Genomic DNA, 19,302 nt, shown 5'->3' with positions numbered 1-19,302 from the left:
CCAACAATTTCCTAATGCACGAAAGCATAGCAATCGGACGGTATGAGTTATGGTCAGACGCTGGTTTGCCAGGTTTTCGAATGGCTATTACTTTGACCTGTCTCCATTCAGGCGGTACAATGTTGTTTTCTAGCAAGGAATTGAATAAATCTAGCAAGCGTCTTTTAGCGATACCTGGGAGATTTTTCAGAAGATTGAATTTAATCATATCGCTTCCCGGTGAGGAGTTGTTCGATGAAAGAAGAGCCATAGAGAAATCCAGCATTGAGAATGGTCTATCCAGAGAGCCGCCGCTAGGAGACGCTTCTCGAAGAATATGTTGTGCTGGAACTGAGTCCGGACAGACCTTTTTAGCGAAATCGAATATCCATCGGTTGGAGTATTCTTCACTCTCATTAGAAGATGAGCGGTTACGCATGTTGCGAGCCACCCTCCACAAGGTGTTCATTGAGGTTTCTCGTGAGAGTCCCTCGACGAAATTGCGCCAATAACCGCGTTTTTTTGCTTTGATTAATTGTTTCAGCTTTGTCTCAAGCTTTGAATATTCCTCGAAGTAAGTGGAGGTTTTGTGTCTACGAAAAGCTTTGAAAGCATCAGATTTTTCTACATACAGTTTTGTGCATTCTTCGTCCCATCCAGGTGTGGCTGGTCTCCTTTTGAAGGGCGCACTTGGAACTTTTCTTTTTTGTGCTTCCAGTGAACTTTTGTAAATCAAATCGGCGAGGAATCGATATTCTTCCAATGGTGGAAGCATATCTATTGATTCGGCACCGATTGTCACCGCCGTTGCATATTTATGCCAATCTATGTTCCTTGTAAGATCAAATGGAACTCGAGATGGTTCTGCAGAGTGAGGGACACACTTAATTGAAATGATGATTGGCAAATGATCGCTACCATGGGGATCATTGATAACCTTCCACAGACAATCCAATGATAGCGATCTTGAACACAAAGATATGTCGAGTCGGCTTTCTCGAGCCGGAGGTTTTGCTATACGTGTCACTTCACCAGTGTTCAAAATAGTCAAGTTGAAATCGTCGCATAAATCGTAAAAAATAGCCGCTCTATTGTCATCATATAGATCACCCCACCCAGTACCATGGGAGTTCATATCACCCAGAATTAATACTGGGGATGGAAGAATCGAAACTAGATTCCAGAGTTGACTACGGCTAATGGAGGTTCTTGGTGGAACATAAACTGAAGCTATGCAAAGGTCTTTGTTCTTCACATTTATTTGGCAAGCGACGATTTCGACGCCTGATAGAGCAGGAAGGGAAATTTTGTAGAAAGGGTAGCACTTTTTGATCCCTAAAAGTACTCCTCCATAAGAATCGTCTCTATCCAGGCGTATAATGTTAAAATCGTGGAAGTTGAGTTCTTCATCGGAAGAAAGCCATGTTTCACAGAGAGCAAATATATCACAATCAGAATTGTGAAGTAAAAATTTGAACGAGTCTAGTTTAGGCACTAGACTACGGCAGTTCCACTGTAGCACAGTGATCATATCTTCAACCTCGTTCGACGAATTATCCATCGAAAGATATGATTGATGCAAGGAGGGGCCATGAAACAGTCAATTGCTTAAGATATGATTCTAACGTTGGAAGCAAGGCAGAAACTAAGCTTCTAAGAGGGTCTTGTATGTTGAACATATTTAATATGAATTCCACAATGTCCGAAAAAGCTAGCAAACCTCGTTCGGACTTGGATTTCTTTTGAGAAGTTTGAGGAGCAGCTTTATTATTTTTCTTATCTTTTTTGGGCAATGGTGGAAAATTCCTGCTGCATCCAGGGATTGGTTCAGCAGGAGCCTTCGGTTTCGTTTTTTCATCCCCATTACCCTGGGAATTTGCCAATCTTCTGGAGGTGACTTTAGTTTTCTTACGGCGCACTTTCGGGGAGGGGCATTTTCTTTTTGAGGATCCGTCCATTTTTGAAGGTGCGTGTACCATTGTAGAATCACCTTCATCGGATGAGTCAGAGTCCGATTCTTCAGCTGACAAAATCGAAAATTGGTTTGCATCTTGAACGGCTGATGCCTTCACCATTTGAGCATATGTCTGTTTGGAGCGTCCTGAGATTGAACGCTGCACTTTATCGGAGTGCTGCTTGTACATCGGGCACTCCTGCAAGGGGTGAGGATTCTCGCCACAGTACGCGCATTTTACTGATTCTTTGTGGCAAGAATCCTCTTTGTGGTTTTCACCACATTTGCCACAACGAGTTTTGTTGCCGCAATGGCTGGCCGAGTGTCCTAGCCTTTTGCAGTTGGTACAGTTATAAACCCTCTGTACAAACAACCGCACCGGAAAAAAAGCACCATCAACTTTGACAAAGTTTGGGAGAACTGAACCAGCGAAAGTCACCCGAAACGAGTCTGAATGCTGATAGACTTTCTTGCCATCTTGTAAAGACACTGAATGCAGTTGCCTAACATCCAGTATCTTTACAAGCTCGCTTGTGACTTTTCTGTTTTTAAAACAACCCGAGGCACGTTTCAAGTCCTCGACAGACAGACTCGCGTCGGAGACCACGCCTTCTATCTCCACATCTCGAGAAGGGATGTAGATGTTGTACTCAACACTAAACAACTCGTGATCAGCAATTTTATTTGCTACATCATAATTCGGTGCTTCTACACGCAGTTTGTTGAATCTCTCCTTATGTACCAAGATTCCCGGATACTTACGCAGCAAGTCTCTCGAAATATCGAGAGTTTTCAAGGGTTTATTTTTAGGCCGAAAAAAGACAACCCATGGTCCTTTCGAAAGTGGTTGGTAATACCTGGTTCGCGCAACGTTGGCATCGGAAGATGCCATAAGTGTTGCGCAAAAGCGGTGCGCAACCGCTTAAGAAGGAAAAAAAAATAAAAACCTTCTCCAATTTATTAATTTTAATTACTAGTAATTAAATTTTTGCACGGCGTACAAGCAAATTAAAGCGAAAAAAAAATCGAAAAAAAAAACTTTTATCTAGTTGCAACAAGTTGTCTCACTATGAACCATACCCCCTTACCAGGGGTGAGAGACAGAACCACGCGCCACGAGGCAAAACAAAACTACAATAGGGAGGCAATGGACTTGCAAAATGTATTGTACTATACTTATGCCGGTTGTGTAAACAACCTATCAGCCGGTGCAGCTAGGTATTCCGTTTGCTGCTGCTACGCTGCGGCTATTGACGGAGATGATGCGATGATGATGGTGATGATTTGATGATGATCGATCACTGGGGTAAAGGTGAACAGTCTATAGTAAGACTCAGCTTACGATAGCTGCTTCCGAAAACCGTGCGCGATTCACCTGAACACTTTTTTTCTACAACGATAGCGATGGAAACGCGGTAAAAAACGAGTGTCGTATGAAGAGACCAGGACGCTGTTAACTGGCTCAGCGCTCGATACGGAATGATCATGTTGTATCTTGTAAATTGTGAGTCTGATTGATACTTTCATTGCTTGTTTTGGTTTTCCATAAGTCGCGTCGACAACTTAGGAGGAGCGTGGGTTAATCACCTTTTATTTGCTAGTGAGTAAATAAGCACTTTTTTTACATAATATCGCGAGTCTTTCAGAAAGCAGATAGCTTAGGTCAAAAATATGTCACTAGATGGTGCTAGATAGCAACATATTGTTCTGCATCATTTCAAATGAGACATACCATATAGAAAGATCCCATCTTCGCAAAGCTACTCATTTGAGTGATGCCTTAGAGATTTTTGTTTTTCCAATGGTTTATTTGTTGGGCTCAAATGTCCAAAAAGACTCCACAGAGGAACCGATAACCATTATTATTATTTAGCTTTATTAAGGAGGCTTTCAGTCTTGGGCTGGTTTGCCTCCAACACCGATAACCATTGAATAATTTTATAATTACGTAAAATTATTAAGAGGGACATATTTTATGAGTTCTTCTTATTCTTCCTTGGAGGCGACTTTAGCTTAGCTTCCGCTTTAATCCGTGCCCTCAACGTATTTGCTTCTTCCAATTGTTTTTACTTCATCAGCGCCCGCCACTTGGCCTCCCCTGCGTCCTTTATCCGCTCCTTCTCGATATAGTCCACTATCCCGAATTTTTAGTAGTAATACGCTTCACTGCACTTGAAAACAGGCGGCTGCTGTTTCTCAGCAGCCTTTTGCTTCCTTTCCATTGTTTTTATCAGCGTCCGGGAGCGAACTGAGATCTTAAAGATGGCGAGTAATTTAGTTAAAATAGTGCTCATTAGGTGGCACTAATGTGTAAACTATTGTTTTGTTTCATTTCTTATGATCCTGACCATTGAAGCAGTTCCAAGGCCAAATGGCAAAAAAAAAACTGAATGTTTAGCTCGACCTTCTCCGATTTGCATGAAACTTTGCGTTGTTTATTACGGGTAATCATTATGGGCTGTGCTAAAATTCGGCCATTTTGAATCTTGCATTATTTTTTTCGAAATGGCGTGTTGAAAATATTTAAATAAATCATAGCACGCAAACATCGCTTCTAGTCGAAATGAAGTCTGATACAAAGTTGTAGGGAAAAATAAAGTCTCTATAGAAAAATTATGCAATTTATATTTTCTTTTTGTAATTTTGAGAAAAAAAATCCTAGAAAGTGATAGAAATTTAAATAATTAATATTTTTTCGGATATTATTAAAACTCTCAGGGAATAAATAAACACATATAAGCTTTACACATATGTTTGGTTTATTCAACCTACTTTCCTAGGCTAAACGCCCGCACCTTGGACTTAACGCTACCCATCAAATCCTGTGCAGCACTTGCGCCATCTTTCTTACACACTTTCATCCACTCTTTCTTCAAATCCTTGTCGTTTTTGAAGACCTTCTCTGTTTTTCGGAGCTTGCCCTTCCTAATCGCCCAGAATTTTTAAATTGAGCGAAATTCTGGCGAGTTTGGCGGATTTGCCTCCTTTGTCACAAAAACAACATCGTTGGCTTCGTACCACTCCATCACCGGTTTCGCGTAATGACACGATGCCAGATTCGGGCAAAACAGAGTGTCACCTTCGTGCACCAACCACTCGCGGTACAGCTTCCTGGCGCGGGATTTGGCCATCGTATTCTGTTTATCGGTTGGGTTAGGCGCCTTCCTTACCTTGAAGACATGGAGTCCGGTTCATACTCTCCACAAAAGATACTTTCTGCCCGCTCCATTCATGGAAATCGGCGGTAAATCCTGTGAGGGCTGAGCTATTTTGTGTGCAGAATATGTAAGAAAGGAGGGACTTCGAATATTAATCTAAATGCATAGGCGTGATCAGCGATTTTATTTTATTTTGATTAATTCATTTCATTTCGTTACAAAAATATCGTCAACAAGAAACAAGAATAACAAGAACTGCACATGTTTGCCACTGACTGAATTCTCACTGACAATTTGCATTGTTTCGCGTATGTGGTCGCCAGAAGGTTTTAAAACTGTTTTGCATTTTTTGTAAAAAAAAACCTAAGCAGAAGATGTAATAAATCCAACCTTACATGGGATTTCAGATAAATTTGTATTGTTTGGAGAAGATATAAGAGAATAGAAGATTCGGGTTTTGCAGTCTTTTTTTCTTCTATTTCTGAGCAGTTATTTTTAGTGGAACTGTTTTCGTGTTTTTGAAACAAAAAAAAAGCATTCAATCACATTATTTATTTTTTTCTTTCAAAGCTATTAATTCTTTCCTCACACCAATCACTTTGAATTGATGATTTTTAAGCACTTTGATTTTCAATTGAAAATTTTCTCTTCTTTTTGAATATGTTGACGTATTTTTAATCATAACCAAGTTTACAAAGAGCGATCCATATACATATATCTGATTCGCCGATAAACTTATATCCTGTAATAATTAAATTCCTCCAAACAAATTTTAAAATAAAAAATCAATCATAATTCGTCTTAGAGTACTTAGCCCAAGCTAGAGGTAGATAAAATTATAATCGCTGCGTAGAACTTTTCCGTAGGAATTGATTTCACTTACCAACACCTTGACCGTCCTACACTAACACTATTTCGACATAGCAAAATTCAATTGGGGTGTCGCAGTCCTCTCTTGCAATGTTCCTACCATTCACTTTACATACCCGACCTACGCTTTCATAAATTGGGTTGGGAAATGGGTTCATGCTTCCTCCACCGCATCGATAGAAAAGAGCATCATCCCTCTACATCCGCCCTAGTTGTCGTCGCGTTACTTTCAGAAGAATACATTCAAGAGGGGATGCAATGCTTAATGTACCATAAACGAAAGTACGAAGCAAGCGCAACACGTTCCTGGATTTCCCCCAAATACAAGCGGAAAGCTTGCTCGTCACGTCGCTCAGATCAGCGTTCGTGTTGTTCTCATGAAATTCTAAACGTAACATGGTGGCAACATAGTTCAATGGTGATTTTACAACGCCTCTATTCGTTGCCACTTTTGATTCTGCAACTCATGTCTCGTGCATTTTTTGCTCATGATATCTAATGCATGGAAACATACCTATTAATATTTTTCTTATTTTGTTGTGCCAACGAGACTAAAATTGTTATAAACTAAACTTGTTGTGTAATCTTACAATCTGAAATTATTTGAAATTGTTTCATTACAACTTCGCACAAAAACACTGCACATGAAATGAATGTCAAGAAAATGTGTTTTCAATTAATCAAGGAGTCGATGATCAAACTCAGAGATCACCACGCGTCCACTCTTAAAAACATAAGGAAGCGATAACAGAATAATCGGCATTTCCAAAACTGGCACCATTTAGATATTTAACTCTTCGACTACCACACCTAAATCACACTTTTCACTATTTTTGTAATATCTTCGGTAAATTTTCATGTATTTTTGATGTTGTTATCTTGTTGGAAAGAGTATTAATTTTCCTTTTTGATGGTTTGATTGAGCATAGCACACAATGAAGAGTTTGATAGTTAATCAATCTTTTGGTTTTTCAGTTTTTGTCGAGTCGGTAGACATGTCGTTTCAGCAAGTTGAAGTTGATCGGTTTGTCCTTTTATATTTTTTCCTGAAAGCCTTTAAAAGTATCTAATAGAATGCACCATGCACACATTTTTAATTGCCCTACAGAATGAATAATGACCTTCCGAAAAATTTGTTATAATTTGGTAATCCTGATTTTATGAAGCTATGACACAATCAGGGAGCGTGAATAACAAGCTTATGAAAAGATTAGGATGTGACCTATCCAACGGTATTAAAACATTTGAAAACGGATAAATAGCGACTGAGATACATCATTTTGAAAAAATTGTCGACTCTATTTTCAGTGTGGTGCCCGAAGAGTTAAAAGAAGAGACTTTTCAATCCTTTTTTTTTCTCGTTGGTTCCTCACTATATTGGCCATAACTACAGAAAATCAATACATATCCTTTTTTAACTGAGCTGTAAAACAGTAACTATATGACAGTTCAAAGTTACATTTCAGGATGTACCGCTAAGTAACAGCTTAAAATCAATAATAAATGTCTACTTTTTTAGTACCATTTTTAAGTAGTCATGCCCCGTAACGTGGGTAGATCACCTTTTCGTGGTACGTTACGGGATGTAAGATCTACCACCGATTCCTAGTCCTAACTTCTTCAAACTAAGGGAACAGGATTTTTCAGTAATCAAAGGAACACATCTTAGTCCTTGTTACTTTTTATGCCTTGTTGATAGTGATAAGTCCTCGGGTTGCCTGGACCGAGGATGATCTTAAAACAAGGAAAAAATGAGTTAGTTAGTCTTCACCTATGTGATTCCTAATCTTCTAATCGTTGTTCCCTAGTTTGAAGTGGTTAAGACTAGGGTTCTGATGCATGGTCATTATCGGTGTCATAGGTTGTTTTTGTTGTTAAGGAATCCAATTTTGACTGACAAAGGAGCGCGCCTTTGGAGGGTGTTCCAACTCCGAAGGGTATAAATAGCGGAACCTTTCAGTTAGAATCGATTCCTTGCGATGAAGGCAAGAATGACAACTGTATCAAAACCGAATACTTCATCATTTCTCAATAGTGATGGAGTAATACGACATGCACTAAACTAAGGACACGGGATATACTACAATAGATCAAATTACTGGTCGCAGTGGTGTTATGTCCCGAACAGAGGAAAAAAAAAAGTAGTCATGCACATAAGTCGGTTGCGTGCAAGTTCTTCCTTCGACAATAATAAATGGTTTATCAAAAAAATATCATTGAGTTGTATGATTCAGCGTAGGGTATTTTTAGATTAACGGCCTAGTGTTGCTAAAATTGATATAGAGTTATTAACTTTTTCTTCTTTTTCCTACGCTCTACATAGTGTTATTAGAAGCACTTAATTGTGAGCTTTCTATGTCAACATTGTCAACCATTGCATATATTTGTATATTTTGTGACAAATACAATGATAGGGTAGAGAATTAAGTCGGTATAACCGCCCTTTCCATCATATCGAACAGAAACATCAAATATATGAATGATTCCGACGTGAACGAATCAATCATACGATAGTTTACGATAGTATAGTTAAAAAGTTACAAAACAAACGAAGTAATGAAATTGGGTTGTTAGCGGAATGCTTTAAATAAAAATGTTATCTTCCATTTAATTCCACTTAAAAAATTTTGGTATCCATGACAGATACGTTAGCGGTACCGGTGCTGTACTGATAGGCGTGAAAAAGCCTGGGTTCTATCCCAGTCGGCGCCGCCGGGATGGCTCGACCAACAATTGAAAAGGGGCCTATCAGCTTTTTATAAATTCAACTTTGTAAGCCATTTCCTCGCAAAGCGTAGGTCGCCCACGCAAACTACCAGTATCATCGGGTAGGGTAAAGAAAAAAGGGCTTGCCATGTTCTTATTTTACAAATGCTGATAAGCCCTTTTCAATTTATGGTCGAGAAAAATAAATTAGTAGCCTTGGGCGGGACTACTTGCCTGGATATATAAAAATGTGCTAAGATGTATCTTTTCTTTGAATAGACGTCACATATATTCTTAGAAGCCTTCTCGTCTGCATGTTCGCGAAACAACTAATCAAGTTTACCTAATCGTATAAGAGCCTGGGTTCAATCCCAGTTTTTCGCCGTCGGGTTTTTCTGAGACGTAAAATCGTGATCAGAGATTTTATGTCTCAGAAAAACCCGACGGAAAGGAAGTAAAGCTGTTTGTCTCCGGTCCATGTTGATGGGTCGATAGGTAGGGTGAAGGTGTGGGAGCTGCCCCTCAGTACGGAAAAAACATCATCTTCAGCATGAAACAGCCACAACGTGCTCGCCTTCGCGAATGATCAATGCGAAACGCTAAGTTACAGTTGCTTAAATTTCCAATAATATAATTCGCCTAAAGGTAGCCTATAGGGTTGAACCTGCAAGGCGAAACGCTTAAGGTAAATTAATATGGAATCCTTATTGCTGGTTTAACCATTACTACCTCAAAAATTCAAGAGCACAAATATCGGATTTTACAAAACACACAACAATGATACGGCTCATCGAGACGGGGGACAAGACAAACAAAAACTAATAAAGAGATACAAAAGACAAACAAATTAAATTCTTATACTAGACATTTGCAGAAACACATAAATCGACTGCATATAGCAGAGATCACGGGTACCCAACACGTCTCTGATAGGGATATAGGGTTGTCTTCCTTGGGCCTCGAGGGTATTCAAAAGTCGCTCTCTGGCGGCGTCATTATCCGTACATTGCCAAACTGCGTGATCGATGTCGTCGTAACCGTTTCCACACCGACATATGTTGCTGTCCACGAGGTTTATTCTATTGAGATGCGCATCTAGCAAGTAGTGGTTGGACATAAGTCAACTGTAAATAAAATAAAAAAAAAAACTTCAGTGTAAAAAAAGACTTCAGTGTATACAAAGAGAGAATGCTTACGGCAAAAACCGTCCGCATACAGAAAACGCATCTATTTCGGAAAGTGATTAGTTGAAAAACAGCATTACATTTGAACCAATAAATGTATTTGTAGATTAAGCTGCATCATTTGAAAAAAAGATTTGCAATTAAACCTACTATCCAGTTTGATTGATAACCCCAAAATATGAGCCTGTGCATAAAATGTTAAAGGTTGAGGTAAGAGGTCACGCAAATTCTTTGAAGTTTGTATGGCGAATTACTATGGGAGATTTTTAAGATTCACTACTATCACTCGATCTTTTGTACAAATTGTCAGCATGCTGTCAAGATTTTATATGTGTTTGTCATGGCAACGCCAGCGACGCCGGCCTGGGTTCAATCCCAGTCGGTGCCGCCGGGATTTTCTATGGCACCAATTGTCAGTGAGATTAGTGGTATTGTTGTTAATTGATAGTTTGTTTAATTTTTTTATGTTTGCATTTTTCTAAGATAAATTGAATTTCTGCTAAGTATTTAAACAGTGTAAATACAAATGTTTGTAGTGGTTGTACCATTGATCTCACTAAAAAATGGGTTTAAATGATCGAAAGTAAATTTTATCATCTTTAATTTGGCGTTTAAATTAATAATATAACTTCATTACAGTCGGAGATATTTGTATTTTAGTAAACACATTTTTTAAAAGTGAAATTTCATTTTCATTTCGAAAATTATCCTACTGAGACTTTTTTGGACTACATTTTTGGATTCAGCGAACGTAAACTAATGTACTCAGTACGGAAAACTAGATCGACGGAAAGCAATTCAAGGGAAGCTAGCCGCCTCTCGTAGTTGTGATAAAATTGATATTGTTGTCACCAATCCTTGGGCAAGTAACACCCGGTGCAGATGTATTGGATGGCACCCCTTGTGGTTTGACTGTTTCATTAAATATTTCAATATAGCATTGATTGTTCTTACCCAAATTTAAAACAAACATAATAATCAAAGAGCTGTATTTTTCCAATAGTTAATTTATACTTTGCTGCTGAATGTTTTAATATTCAAAACGCTTTGGTTATAGTTTGCAGTTTTATTTGCTTACACACTCAAGAAGTTTGAGTAATATTAAGGAAATGCAAAATGTACAAAAGAATGTAATGCATGATAAACCATAAACCTTTTAAACAAAAATCGGCCACTATCCAAAACGAAGTGAAGAGGCGACCTTGGCGTAGTGGTTAGGATCCATACCTCTCACGCTAAAGTCACGAGTTCAAATCTCATCCCCGAACAAGTCACAAATGACCTAAGAGCTAATCTAAATCTAAGAGAATCTAAATGAAAATTTTGCATGTTCGTTATAAGGTAATTTGACTGTTTTCGGCAACCTAAATTCAAAGATTAATTTCACTGTATATTCTCAATAAAACACTTCGCTGAATGTATTTAAACCATTCCTTGGACTTTCAGCTTCAATCTGATTACATTTTTAAGATTGAGCTAACCTGTTATGCCAGATTTTTCTTCAAACTAAACATACGCACTACCAAAATGCGGCTGATTTCGAATTGCCGATTATAGAACAGCTGATTAACACGCATTTCAATTGGCTAGGTTGCCGAAGAAAAAGAGGTTACCGACAATAGTCGCACTCAATTGAGAAGTTTGGAACGTTGTAAAAACCGTTTTTAAGCCGTTTTGGACAATTATGTCGATTGGAATGGATAGAGTAGCAAACAGAAGATAAATGTAAACAACCAAACTCGTCATATGTGTGCATGACGCTGAACAATTGCTAATAGAAGTGTGAACGCTGCTTAGGTTGACGAGAATACGTAAATTCCCCTACTTTGAAAAGCATTTTTTTGATAATGCGTGTTTTTTTTTTAAGAATTTGAAGATATATTCAAACTATCACTGATTGTGGAACTTAAGCTGGAACGTATTTTGCCATACCTAATACATGGCCGGTAACAACTTCTGCAGATAAAAACCCCCTCCCCCCACACCCTTAAAAGCTCCGTCGTTTATACATGGTCCCTAAGAGCTATCAAGCTATAATGAATTTAAATTTAAATTAAAAGTGATGTATCAATGGGTGCCTCAAAATATCGATTTTGCTCCACAAAACTCAATCGATTCAAAATCGGGTCCTGATCATTATCTCAAAATTTGAGCTCATTTGGTTGCAAACTCATCTGCACTGCAGCCCTTTGACGTTTATAAAGACATTACTATGGGAAATGTGAACTTTTTGTTCTCCTGGTCCTGCCTTGAGCAAATATTGATTTACGTTTGAGGTTGCAATCTTCACATATGTGACATTTTCTCAGCTTCAACTTGAAGACCACTTTTTGATTGAACGTCGAAGAAATTGATGTCCAAGTATGATTAATCTACTGCTTTCAGGGCAACACAGTATGACATAGTAAAGGGTGTCCACGATGAAATTGCCACACACAAAATTGATTCACAAAATTCGAGTTTTCATCCGATTGCCATCAAATTTTCAGGGATTGAGAAATAACTATTAAACTTCATTTTACCATTTTACTCGTATTTTATTTACAGTCCATACGCAAATGCCCGCACCTTGGCCTTAACCCCGGCCATAAGATTCTGCACAACCTGTGAATCAACCGTTTTTTGCATGTAAACCCATACTTTCTTCAGTTCCTCGACTGTCTTCACTACCTTAGATCGTTTAAGAAGGTGCTGCTTCATAATCGCCCAGTACTTCTCGATGGGGCGGAGCTCCGGAGTGTTGGGAGGGTTGAACATTATCGGCACGAAATTGACCTTATTGTCCGCATACCACTTCAGCACGTCCTTGGAGTAGTGGCATGAGGCCAAATCCGGCCAGAAGATTGTTGGGACGTTGTGGGCCTTCAGGAGAGGAAGCAGCCGCTTCTGGAGGCACTCTTTTATGTACACCTGTCCGTTCATCGTGTCCTGGGTCACGAAAGGTGCACTCCGCTTCCCGCACGTGCAGATGGCTTGCCAAACCAGGAATTTCTTCGCAAATTTGGACATCTTCTGAGTGCGGACATGCTCCGGAACGGTGAACTTATCCTTGGCCGTGAAAAACAGGTTGCCGGGGATCTGTTTGAAGTCGGCCTTCACATATGTTTCGTCGTCCATGATGCAGCATTCAACTTTCGTCAGCATGTTGAGGTACAACTTCCTGGCACGGGATTTGGCGGACTTGTTCTGCTTCTCGTCGCGATTAGGGGCCTTTTGTACCTTGAACGTTTGAAGCCCAGCCTTAGTTTTGGCCTTCTGGACAAAACTTCGGCTTAGGTGCAGCTTCTTAGCCACATCCCTAACGGAGGCGTTCGGATTTCGGTTGAAGGCCCCAACTACGCGGTTGTGATTTTTGGTGTTGTACGGAATACTTTTTCCTTCACTTCTGGGCTTCCGATCGGTGGTCAACCGTTCCTCGAACCGCTTAATTACTCGCGACACCGTGGAATTCGCGATTCCCAACGTTTTAGCGATGGAACGATGCGAGAGATCCTTGTTCTCGTGATGAATGCGCAAGATTTTATCACGCACGAGCTGTTCTTTCGACTCCATTTCCGCGAGTTTTGATCACAGGACTTTAAAACTTGCAGGATGTAAATAATGCACTATGAGCTAAATCCACCCAAATTTTCATTAAATTCTACCCAACGGTTAAAAAGTTAGAGCAATTTCATAGTGTGGCAATTTCATCGTGGACACCCTTTAAAGACTGGAACGCGCAAAAATTGGTCGACAAAAAATCGTTTCTTTCAGCCAAAATTCATATCACAAAAATCTTCTTCTTTTTTCTTTTTGGTAGTTCAATTCATATATTTAAAGGAAAAAATGTTCGTTTATTCTTTTGGATTGCCAAATCCGAACTGCCGTGCCTTCCGCTTAACCCCTTTCATTAAATTTTGCACAGTGGTCTCATAGACCTTATTCGACGCCGAACGCCAGCTAGATTTAAACTGCTGCTCGTATTCCATGGATTTATTAGTTTTTTGAGATTCCGTTTGACCAAGGCCCAATACCGTTCGATAGGGCGGAGTTCTGGGCTGTTGGGAGGGTTGTGGTCTTCGGGTACCACAACCACGTTGTTCGCATCGTACCACTCGATTGCCTTTTTCCCATAGTGGCAGCTCGCCAAGTCCGTCCAGAACAGCACAGGTCTATTATGTTGATTTAGAAATGGTAGCAGCCGCTTTTCCAGGCACTTCTGGACGTAGATCTCTTGCTTGATAGTTCCCGTAGTAATGAAAATGCCGCTTTTTAGACCACACGTGCATATGGCCTGCCAGACGAGATATTTTTTCGGGAACTTCGATAGTTTGATGATTTTGAAAATTTCAGCCACCTTCCCTTTTCCTGATGCGGTATAAAACTCCTGTCTCGGAAGCTGCTTGAAATCGCCTTCACATAAGTTTCGTCGTCCATGACACAGTCGAACTTTGTGAGCAGATTCGTATGACACAGTCGAACTTTGTGAGCAGATTCGTATACAGCTTTCGGGACCACTGCTTTGCCGACGTGTTTTGTTTGCTCGTTTGTTTTTATTTGCTCATTTCTTGGCCCGCTGCACAGTAGTATGGGAGATATTGAGCTTGCCAGCGACATCCCGGATGGAGAGATTAGGATTCCGCTTATATTTCACCGCCACCTTCTTCGTCGTCGCAGCCACGTCCGGATTACGATTGCTGCCGCTTCCAGGCTTCCTGACGGTCGACAAACGCTCCCCAAACACTTTTAAAACTTTTGCCACGGTCGATTTGGCCACATCCAGCAATTTTGCCAACTTGGCGTGTGAGAACGTCGGATTCTCTTGCTGCACGATCAAAATTTTGACACGCTGCTCCTCTTGCTTGGATGTCATTTTGAAAACTGGAGAGCAAACGGTGAAAACTCATCAAAGCAACCATTGTATATACACTCAACTTCCAAATGCAGCATTTCAGGTTTTTTTAAATGCATTTTTAACAGAAATACACCTATTTGAAGTTGACCAATTTTTGCGCGTTCCAGACTTTAGCCTGAATTTGTGTGACCTATTATACGCCCAAGTACACTAATTAATTAATAACTAATTATGCTGATGTTCAATTAAAATGTGATCTTCAGCAAAGTTTATTTAGTCAAAATTTATCAATTTTGCTTTCAGAAGGTCACAACTAGCGATTTTATGATCGCTGATTGCTCGCTCATCGCGTTGCTCATTGTTACAGCTAATCGCTAGTTGTGACCTTCTGAAAGCAAAATTTACAAATTTTATATGTCATACACAAACTTTACCACCTCTTCTTGCATCTTACAAATAAAAATTATCATTATAGTATCTCATTGTTTCATAATTACGAAAAATAGCATTTTAGCTGTAATGAGCAATTGCAAGCCTGGTTGTAGCTAAAACAAATCCAATAAGAGAACTGATTGGAACTGATCCAATAAAACCGGTAAGCATATTTGTAAATCATTGTGGCAAAAGGCTAGGACGAGGTGAACAAAAAAATTGGTTTTTCCATAGTAAATCCCATATAAACATCAACAGTATGCAGTATGAGTTTACAAGCAAATGAGCTCAAATTTTATGTGAATGATCAGGATCCGATTTAGAATATTTTTTGATTCTTCATTGATAATTAATTTTCGTCTTTGACAATTCATTTGACAAATTTTGTACAGGAGTATTGTGTGTGCTAAGGAGTGAAGGTTCGGCTCCATTTGCGCAACCTCTAAACGTTCATCAATCTTTAATTTTGTTTGCACAGACACTAATTTTGGGATAATTAATCAAACATGATGGTGGCCTTAATGATACTTGTCATTGTGCCTTTGTTAAGATAACTTCAAAAAGAAAAAAATCGGCATTCACAAAACCTTCACCATTCGAAAGAGGGGGCTTTTCCAGTCGCTTGGGCACTATTACCTTAATGATAAATTTTAGTAATAATGTCAAAATGGCGGGTAAAGTCCTCTGTTTTGAATAGAGAAGGTGTCGCGAATGCCGATTTTTGTTATTTTAAAGTTATACACCAAAGACACTGTGCTTGCTTGTTTGTTATTGCTCTTTTGAGAGATTTATTTCCGTTTTACGGATTAACTTATAAGAAGAAGCTCCACCGCAGCTTTCAAATGAACAAGGTTTCATGGAATTGCCAGGAAAAATACTTCAAATGTGTCATACTGGCGGTGGAACTTTGACAGCTGCTTTAGAACTCCACGGTAGCCGACATACGAAAATTTTTCTAAAGATTAGGAATATATGAAAAAGATCGATTGATGACCTTTTTTGGTCAAAAACTCGAAAATTAGTGCTAGGTCGAACATTCGTACATTGACCCTAATCTGTAAACCTTCAGCAGAGTGGCTGCTGAACCGGTAGAACCGGGAAATCAATTGGAATCTTACAATATTCTGTTAATAAATATCATTCCGATATTTCGAATATTTCTCTTGAAGTCTTGAATAATTCATCCAGTGAGAAATTTTTACTTTTCCATAGTACAGGATACCAAAAATTAAGTTTGAGATCTAAGAAAATTAACGATAATCCAGAGTCACGCATTTTGAATATTTTTGGTAACTTTAGAACCTTGAAAGCTTTGCATGTCATTGATTTTAGAAAATTTCTTCATTTCTGGGATGTTTAATGCACGTCCATTGAGGATTTTTCAAGGTTGAGATCCCACATACCTTACTGTTACATTTCTCTGAAATTTATAATCCTCATAATCTTGAACAGTTTTAAAATACCTGGATTTGTTCCCTATCGAAGTCTCAAAATCTTATTTTTTTTAAATCCTGAATCTTGAATTTATGTGCACGGAATTTCAAAATGTTTGAACTCACTTATTTATTTCATTGAAAATTAACCAAGGTTTTGCTTTTCATTATTAAAAAAAGTCTTCAGAAACACTTTTACTTTCCCCTCAATAATCTTATGAATCTGCCGGCATTCTCTTGAACAGTCTATGCAGAACACTTTTGGAATTCCTTCTAGAAAATTCTTGAAATTCTCTCGTATTGCATCTTCGCATTCTGAATAATTTAAGCGAGAATTTGTTTAATTTTTCTCCATTAATTACTTTAGAAACCGCTTGGACTACCTCCAATAAATTTTGTATACCAAAAATAAAAAAAATAAAATTCCAAAATTTCCTTATACATATTTTACCACTAGAAATGCTCTTAAGAAGATCTGTTGGAATTATGTTAGAATTCTTTTGAAACTCTCCTTAGTAATCCCTTGAAAATTTCTTCAAATGCTCTTGGAGCGCTACTCATAATTTCTTTGAAAATATGCTCAAAATTTATTTTTTTTTGCAAAATGATCCACCCTAATACAGTTTAACACATAAATAACTTACCAAAGCTAGCCCTACTTTTTTCCTAAGTGGTAAAAGTAACTGTTTTGTGTAAGGGGCTGTCCATAAGCTACGTAGACAGTTTAGGGGGGGTGGGGGTGGTGGCAATTATACACGGTCCATACACATTTAAAAAAAAATTGTACTGGCAATTGCTTACGCGGGGGAGGGGGGTCAAGAATCCCAAAAAACTGTCCACGTAGTTAATGAACAGCCACTAATCAGCTATTTATTCACAAACTAGATTCCTACTATGGTATTGAATTTGAAACGGCAATTACCAACATTAAAGTTTCAACTTTTTTCAATGCTTGAGCTGTTACAGAACAAACTGTTTCAGCATGGTATAATTGATAGAACGTAATGATCCTTGACGTCTTAACACAATTACCGTCGTCTATGATATGCCTGATTGATTTCTTCAGCGGTCGCCTGTTGGTCGTTGCGGAAAAGTATCCCCATAACAATTACTGAAATCCCATGTTATCTTAATTAATTTTCACAGCCTCTTGACTGAGAGTGGTGACCCTCTTCTTGGGAAGGTGGTCCATCCACCTGGATCTAGGCAAGCAAGTTGAGAAAAATACCATTCTACCCCAACGGCATTCAGCTAGCGACAGCGCAGGAAAAAAAATTAAGCGATTCTAGCAGCACGAAGAAATGGGGCAACCGAAGAGAAAGTCATTAAGAGGGAAGCCATCTTCTTTTTTCTCATTAACTGAATGCCCGGTTAATTTAAAATAATGAAATTCAAATCCTAGTTGGCTTAGGGCTGGTTATCCCTGTCTGATGTCGTTTGGCGTGTTGATGGTCATTCCTTGTGCGGAGGACCCACCGGAATGTTTATTGTTTGGGGGAAATTTTCCACGTGGATATCTGATGAGCATCCGACGGAAGAGCAATTTTCCCCACTTGGAGAGCCAGGCGTCGTCGTCACCACGCGTCTGTCTTCGTTGTTGGCCTTTGCTACCCTTGATTTTCTGTGTGGTGAGTTGAGAGATGCACGTTAAGCGGCAAATAGCATAATATTTACCGACCGACATCATCCCCTTCAGCTTCACCTGCGACGGACGTTCAGTCGACAACAGTCGGCATCATATCCCAACAAGCAGCAGCATCAACAGCCGGCTCGCTTTTAGGGAGGCAGGCGACTAGGGGAAACAACGACACAGATGAGAGGGTTTTTTCACTGTTTTGACTGTATGCTCAGAACATTTTTCCCTCTACCTATGCACAGCTTTTCTTGCTTTGCGCTGGTCGTGGTCGTCATTGCAGTAATCGCGTTGGTATGTTTACAACACCGAAGCAAACCATTCATCGTTCGTCAGTGCGAGAGTGCAGCCAAAGGGAAAAAATAAAGCATAAGCATAAAGCGGTCCAGTAAGCAACATTGAGCGCAACATAAGCGCTCTGCATATGTACGTCCGTTGTCGAAGTTGGCAGCGAGTGTGAGCGATCGCCGATGTTGATGTGCTAAAGTCAGCAATATCCAATATATGTAGCAGCAGCTTCTCTCATTCCACTGTGTGTGGGGTGTTGTGTTGTGACGCGGCCAGAAGTGATGAGGTATGAGTGTGAACGCCGCCTTATGTTGTTCATGTGCGTGTGTTGCTTATGCTCGTCGGGGGTTTTTAGATGGGTGTGTACGTGTGACTTATGTTTATGCTAGATAGAAATTCGTGTTTGGCCAATGTACAGCAGTGGCATAGAAAGAGAATGAGTGTGAGAAACAAGCTGAGGCAAAACACACAAAGAGTAGAGGTACTGCCGGAGGCTAGAGTCTCGCCATGCACCGCACCGATGGTTTAGTACCGATCGAGTGGTGTGAGTGTGCGTTCAGTTTACGGTCGTCGGATCGGAGTAGAGAACGAGCAGGGAAAATAAGTACTGCCAACTTTTAAATTTATAATTTGCAATTTGTAAGATCTGTGCTCCTGACTGTGGTGTTCTTGACTTTTCGGGACATATGTTTCCATTGTTGTTTGTTTGTTATGCGCTCGGGAAACGGAACTCGTCGGAAGAATAAGCGAGAAATTGGCAAAGTTTTCAACATTCTGATTATGGTTTCCTGTCACTTCAGTGGAGTGTATGTTTATAAATTCATTAAACCT

General features: G+C 39.4%; 1 protein-coding gene across 4 annotated transcripts in view; it reads left to right on the top strand.

Annotated features, from left to right (window-relative positions):
* The window catches only part of east (enhanced adult sensory threshold), a 180,511-nt gene that overhangs the window by 118,675 nt on the left and 42,534 nt on the right, over positions 1 to 19,302 (top strand). Inside the window, exon 1 of one of the 4 annotated variants that reach the window (XM_065236858.1) lies at positions 19,004 to 19,277. The exons of 2 other annotated variants lie outside the window; for them this stretch is intronic. The gene's annotated coding sequence lies outside the window, so the exon portion shown is untranslated. Of the gene's footprint in view, positions 1 to 19,003; positions 19,278 to 19,302 lie in introns of those variants that run through there. One more of the 4 variants, XM_065236862.1, reaches the window with a different exon arrangement.

Source organism: Ochlerotatus camptorhynchus, unplaced genomic scaffold, assembly GCF_037179485.1.
Source record: "Ochlerotatus camptorhynchus isolate MF236.1 unplaced genomic scaffold, CSIRO-AGI_Acam_v1.1 ptg000577l, whole genome shotgun sequence".
Taxonomy (NCBI): domain Eukaryota; kingdom Metazoa; phylum Arthropoda; class Insecta; order Diptera; family Culicidae; genus Ochlerotatus; species Ochlerotatus camptorhynchus.
Note: the sequence above shows the minus strand (reverse complement) of the source record. Positions and strands in the feature narration are given on the sequence as shown.